Consider the following 7,659-nt stretch of genomic DNA (forward strand, 5'->3'; position numbering starts at 1 on the left):
TTTAACCACAACACTGTAACGCTCTGCCCCACACCAGGACTTGAACCAGTGGTGGTCTCCCATCCACTGTGCTGCCAAGACAGTCCTGCTTACCTTACTATTTTACATGCCATGAGATCCCCATAGACCACAATGGACTTATCAGTTTCAATGGGCAAAAAATCACAGATTTAATGCACTAGTCATAGTTCCCTATACCATTAAAGAAGGGAGAGCTCAATATTCGCGCATATGCGCATACATTTTCGCATATGTGCAAAAAAAAAAAAGGTGAATATGCGAATTTCGCGAATATATGACGAATATTTGTCCATATATTCGCGAAATATCTCAAATTCGAATGTGGCCTATGCCGCTCATCACTACACCTCGTCAGCTTCAGTACCCAACCACTGCTCCCCTGGTCAGGAGATCTACTGCTATTGCCCTAGTGCTATGACACAGAAGAGAAGCCATATACTGTGTATGGCTGGAGGCAGTATGTCTGTGTGGGCACAGCCACAGACAGAGGCAGCCTACAACTATCTGAAGGCACAAAGAGGGGTCAACAACTATATATGGGGGCACATAGAGGGGGTATACAACTATATATGGGGGCACATAGAGGGGGTATACAACTATATATGGGGGCACAAAGGGGCCTAAAACTATGGGGCACAGATGGGGCCTAAAACTAGATATGGGGCACAGAGAGAGAAAATTAATCATGACGATCTAGGCTGGATAGTGAAGAACAGGACAAATATACAACTCAGAGAAGACATCACCTGTGATTTACCTAGAGAAGACATCACCTAAGAGTCACTGAATGTAACTGTAATCACTTATATGGCCTGTGTAGGGCTGGTATCTACCACTATATGTTTACTACATGTGGAAATATTGGCAAATGTTTAGTGCCAATTATGTATTTGTCATATTACCAATAGGTTTTGTGCCTAAAAAGTGAACATTCAGTAGCTTTTTTTCAAACTGTAAAAAAATATTCCCATTTTGGGGTGAAGCAACAGGATTGGTGTCCTAGAAATGACAAAAAAGTGACAGAAAACCCTATATGCAGCTTTTATGCAGCTTATATGCAGCTTTTTTGTAAAACAAAAAAATCGGTCACACTTCCAATTAGAATTTTTTTTGCCCAGAACTGATAAAGGACACTCTCTGCTGGTTTACTACAATTATTATATATGTGGCTCCTCCTCCTATCTGTGTTGGTCACTGCTCACTGTCCCTTACAGAGATCTTCACCTTACACTTGCTATCTCTATGATGGCTGCTGAAGCCATGTGCATAGGCTTTTATTATTGCTTTGACATCTACCTTATACTGCATCATGATTGGCTAGGAAAGCTGTCTGAAAGGCGGTTTTGGCTTCAGTGGAGTCATATGCTTCTTCCTTCTTCTTCTTTCTGCCATGTGGCTGATGTCATTTTGGCAGGTTCTACTCATCTAAACCTGAAGTTTGAGTTCTAGCTGAACTGAAGTTATTATCGAACTCGAGTTCTAAGGGTTGAGTTAGCTCATCCCCAGTAGCTGACTCACAGATGCTCAATAGGGTTTAAGTCTGGAGACATGCTTAGCCAGTCCATCACCTTTATCCTCAGCTTCCTTAGCAAGGCCACAAAATGGTATATGTATGTAGCCTAAGTCTGCTTGCTGTTGTTGTTATAATCCTCCACAATAAAGCCCAAAGAGAACTGCAACCATTGTCTGGCTAATATTTATCTCAGCACCCCCTAAAACTGACATCACTGGCGGTTGATCTAAAATTGTATACGACCCTACCCTGTGCCCCCAAGCAGCATCCATCACTCAGAGATCCCACAGCAATAGTAAAGTCCTGCTAACTGCCGGGCAGCACTATATAAGGCCTTCACTAAAATCACAAAAAAAAATGTCATCAATGTAACGGTTCCTTACTTGGTGCAGGTTGTCCAGGTGGGCCTCTCAGTAAAGGTGTTATGGTGGTACACACTTTCCATATGAAGAGATATTATAATACCAATCACTACATCCCCAGCCTGTCTTATTCCATCCAGCTCTGTTTTATCCAGAATGCATTGGGAGTCTTTGGAGTATAAAGCATGAATGTACTGAGAAAGTGCAAGTATCAAGCTGCATGTGTATGCTCTGATCATTTCTCTCTTGATAGTCAAAAGGACCTGGAAAAATAGTTTGTAGTTAGTATCCAGTGTCGGGCCCAAGATGGCAGCATGAAATGTCTTTATAGGACTTCCATATGACTAACCTAGCCCAGCTACTTTTGTATATGAGTGTAGTCAGTTGTGAACCTGCCTGCACCTTAGATATAAGTAGTTTGTGCACCTTGATAGTCAACACATCAAGATGATTATATAATTTCAGTGCCATGATAAAACACAAATAAAAAACAAACAACAAAAAACGCAAAATGCCGAAATAAAAAAAATAAAAAACATTATGTACCTTCAGAAGCCTAAAGGTGTCTACATCCTGCAGAGGATAATGTCTTATTATCTGTCCTATGAATCCAAATTTCTACAATAACCTCATATACTGAGGAGTAGGAAAAAATGTAATCCAAATGGCTACAAAACCTGATTATACGACTCAACAACTCAAGAGCAGTCAAAACATTAGCATTTATACAGTATGTCCACAGTTTAGTTGCTTCCATGTTCTGTAGGGGCCTATTGGAATATTTTTATATAGGGGACAATAGGTGACTGTGACAACCAATTTACATGGTTTACAGATGGTGTATTATACATCTCTGAACTGATGATTGAGCAGTTACATAACTAGACAATGTCAACGTGACCCCTTCTACACCACATAGATGTTAGGACACCTTGACCCTGCCTGGTATTTTCAATGGAGATGATTACTTTCCAACCCAAAGACATAACATTTCGTAACCACTGGACAACCTACATTACACAGCTGTCAGGTCATCACATGGTCCATGGTCTTCTCTAATCCCATTGGGCTGTACTCTTTAGCGCCAATGGTTTCTAGATCATTGATGTGTAAATAACAATGGTGTCACTTCAAGTAAGGTAGAAAAATTGGAAGACGGCACTACTAGGAGTGCCGTCTTCCAATTTTTCTACCTTACTTACATTGTTGACCGTGGTCTGGTCTTGAGGACTGAGCAACCCCGGACCACTCATTTACTCTTCTAATGGTTTTACTGCAGTGCTGAAGCTATTGGGAGTGTATAGATCTAAATGTAATCTAAAACTAATAGTAATATATAAACCAGTGGATCGGTAAAAGTAGATAGAGAAGAGACCTCAAGTCAATTTTAAGTGCAATCTTCTAAATCATTGTTTCCCAAGCAGTGTGCTCAAGTACCCCCAACAGATCATGTTTTCAGGATCTCCTTAGTCTTTGTACAGGGAATCCCAAAAAAGACGACCTGTTGGGGGTACTTAAGGACAAAGCTTAGGAAACACTTTTCTAAATCATAGTCTGTGTATGTCTTGTACTTACACAGTGTTCTCCAAGGTCTTCTGTGCTCACGCAGAAGACTGACGTCTCCAATATATAGAGACTCTTATATCTAACTATCATTGCAAATTAGTCATGAGCAGGGATTTTGCTATGCACTAAATGGTTAAATACATCCTCAGGGAGACACTGTCACCGTGGACCTCAGGGCAGGAGAAAATTACATCTGTGCAGATGGGATTTTTCCAGATGTGAGTTATGTTTCTATGACTCTTATGATGGGTAATAGCTTCACAGGTGAAGGTAAAAGTCAATGTCACTACAGTGGATTCAATGATATAGGTAATTGTAGGTGACAGAAGTGTCTGTACCCAGGACCACACGATGTTAAAGGGGTACTCCGCCCCTAGACATCTTATCCCCTATCCAAAGGATAGGGGATAAGATGTCTGATTGCGGGGGTCCCACACCCTGCAGCATCCAGCGTTTGTTTAGAGCGTCGGGTGCAGCTCCAGAGGCTCGTGACATCACGGTCATGACCGCTCGTGATGTCATAGCCACGCCCCCTCCCATAGACTTGCATTGAGGGGGCGTGGCTGTGACATCAAGAGCGGGGCGTGGCCGTGACATTTTGAGCCTCCACCCGGCATCGCCAGTCATCCGGCATGGAGCGAAGTTCGCTCTGTGCACCGGATGTCTGGGGTGCCGCAGCCGAGATCGTGGGGGTTTCCAGCGGCGAGACAACCGCAATCAGACATCTTATCCCCTATCCTTTGGAAGTGTGAATTTGTGAACGGAAACCCATTCACTACACTATACCTTTTAGCAAGTAGAATTTTCGCCTGCAATTTCAAAGAGGAATTGCAGGCGGAAATTCCGTAGTCTGAACCTAGCCTTAGACTGATAAGTGGGATGTTGTCTGTTCACACTGTGCAGTTCATAAGTGCTTTTATTTATTTAATTATTTATTTATTATTTTACTCAAAGAGCATATTCACAAATGTGGTGTTTTATAAAGATTTGACATCTTTAGGCTGTAGAATTTTGACTGTATTTTAACAAATTTTTACTATATTTTGTCAGGTTTTACAGCTTTTTTTCTAAATTGTAGTAAAAAAAAAATCGTGTTTTTACAATACTTTCACAACTCTAGCACACTCTCACTCTCCATTTTTGCCATGGTTTGGGGAAAATAACAGGAAAAAAAAAGCAGCAAGAAACAATGTGTGAGAATGCCTCCGGATAGGTGTAAGACTAGCAGCAGCAGTATACAGAGAGAGATTCACGGGAGGTGTATAACTAGTATATATATCCTGATCCCATAGCGATAACAACAGCAGTATACAGACAGAGCTGGAAGAGAGGTGTATAACTACTATATATCCTGATCCCATAGAGATAGCAGCAGTATACAGATAGAGCTGAAGGGGAGGTATATAACTAATATATATCCTGATCCCATAGAGATAGCAGCAGTATTCAGATAGAGCTGTAGGAGAGGTGTATACCTACTGTATATCCTGATCCCATAGAGATAACAGCAGTATACAGATAGAGCTGCAGGGGAGGTATATAACTACTATATATCCTGATCCCATATAGATAATAGCAGTGTACAGATAGAGCTGGAGGGGAGGTGTATAGCTACTTTATATCCTGTTCCAATAGAGATAGCAGCAACAGTATACAGATAGAGCTGTATGGGAGGTGTATAACTACTTGATATCATGTTCCCATAGAGATAGCAGCAGTATACAGATAGAGCAGGAGGAGAGGAGTATAACTACTATATATCCTGATCTTAAAGTGATATCAGAAGTATACAGATAGAGCTGGGGGGGAGGAGTATAACTACTATATATCCTGATCCCACAGAGATAGCAGCAGTATACAAATAGAGCTGGGGGGGAGATGTATAACTACTATATATTCTGATCCCATAGAGATATCAGCAATATACAGATAGAGCTGGAGGGGAGGTGTATAACTAATATATATCCTGATTCTATAGATATAGTAGCAGTATACAGATAGAGCTGGGGGGGGGGGGAGGTGTATAACTACTCTATACCCTGTTCCCATAGAGATAGTAGCAGTATACAGATAGAGCTGGAGGAGAGGAGTATAACTACTATATATCCTGATCCTATAAATGCCACCCTCCGCACCACTCCGTCACCGTGTATCTTTTAGGACTCCTGATGCTGTTGCTGCCACCTCCAGGCATTCTCATTCTGCCACAATATGTTCTCCTCGTGCTGATGCCACCTCCAGGCTGTCTCATTCTGCCACCATATATTCTCCTCATGCTGATGCCACCTCCAGGCTGTCTCATACTGCCACCATATGTTCTCCTCATGCTGCTGCCACCTCCACGGTGTGTAATTCAACCACTACATGTTCTCCTCATGCTGCCGCAAAATCCAGGCTGTGTCATTCAGCCACTATATGATGGGCAGTACCTTGTTTCCCCCAGACATGATGCTGCCCCCACCATGATCACTGAAGGGATGGTATTGGGCAGGTGATGGGCAGTGCCTGGTTTCCCCCAGACATGATGCTGCCCCCACCATGCTTCACTGTAGGGATGGTATTGGGCAGGTGATGGGCATTGCCTAGTTTTCTCCAGACATGATGCTGCCCCCACCATGATCACTGTAGGGATGGTATTGGGCAGATGATGGGCAGTGCCTGGTTTCCTCCAGACATGATGCTGCCCCCACCATGATCAAGGTAGGGATGGTATTGAGCAGGTGGTGGGCAGTGCCTGGTCTCCTCCAGACATGATGCTGCCCCCACCATGATCACTGTAGGGATGGTATTGGGCAGGTGATGGGCAGTGCCTGGTTGCCTCCAGACATGATGCTGCCCCCACCATGATCACTGTAGGGATGGTATTGGGCAGGAGATGGGCAGTGCCTGGTTTCCTCCAGACATGATGCTGCCCCCCACCATGATCACTGTAGGGATGGTATTGAGCAGGTGATGGGCAGTGCCTGGTTTCCTCTAGACATGAAGCTTAGAATTGAGGCCAAGATGGTAAAGCTTGATTTAATCTGATCTGAGAGTTCTTTAGGTGTTTTTTTTTTTGCAAATAATAATGCCAGCATGTGATGCTTAGGCCCTAGGAGCACCAGTTTTGATGCCCGCTGCAATCAACAACAGGGGCTCGGCTTGTTTAACTCTACTCATCATGACAAAATATAAAAGAAGTAAAAGGGTCTGAAGACTTTCTGAATGCTTTGCACTTATAGTCAAAAAAGATGTAAAATAAGGGCTAGTTCTGTGTTATGGGTGGACACAGACAACTAAAGGATCGGTTCGGATCCCACTACAGGAAATGGCGGCTATCAACTCCCAGCACTGGTAAATTATTTGAAAAATAATCTAATGATTTTCATAAACATGATCAGATTGTCCACAAAGAAGAACTCCAGGCTGCCATTGATAGGGTGACCTTGTGGTCTTAGTAGGTCAAGTAGTGGATTTCATTGAATCAATTAGTGGTCTTTAGTTAATCAAATAGTGACTTTAGATCAAGTAGTGTCTTTTGGAGATCAAGTAGTCTTCTTCACTAGATCAAGTAGTTGTCTTCAGTAGACTGAGTAGATGTAGGTTATCTGTTGGCGTCACATCTGGCAACCAACTCTAGTGCCGTGGTAGCCATGCACCTGACACCAGTGATCTGTACCTACATTTTGGTAGATATCGGCTATAGTAATAAAAACAAGTATGAGCACATCACATGTTAACTTTATTAATTTCAATGAACGTTGGCAACTCTCATTACATGGTTCATGTAGTTGGTTTATTATCTCTTTCTTTTTTTTTTACAATGGGCAGATGTGAAGAACCCTCAACATATTGTCAAGGAAAGTAAAACATTACGTAGAACCCACTACACTTTTACAAATCTCAATATTTCGTGGAACCTGGTCAGGGGCAAGGCTGCATGGTTTGTGAAGGTCCCTGGACAAATACCCTCTTATCGGTTCTGGACCTCACCTGACCAGCTATCATGCCCATATATAGGAGGAGTGGCCACTTCTGTATGTGCCCTTCTCCATTGAAGTTTTATAGAGATGGCCAAGTCAATGTTTTCCTTGGATTAAAAGGAGAGGGCCACGTGCATTCATTGAAGTCTGTGGAGAACATTGGCGTGGCCATCTTTATAAGACCTACAGGCTTCATCAGAGAGCCACGTACATGCATGGCCACTTCTCCAATACA

Source organism: Hyla sarda, chromosome 4, assembly GCF_029499605.1.
Source record: "Hyla sarda isolate aHylSar1 chromosome 4, aHylSar1.hap1, whole genome shotgun sequence".
In the NCBI taxonomy this organism is placed as follows: Eukaryota; Metazoa; Chordata; class Amphibia; order Anura; family Hylidae; genus Hyla; species Hyla sarda.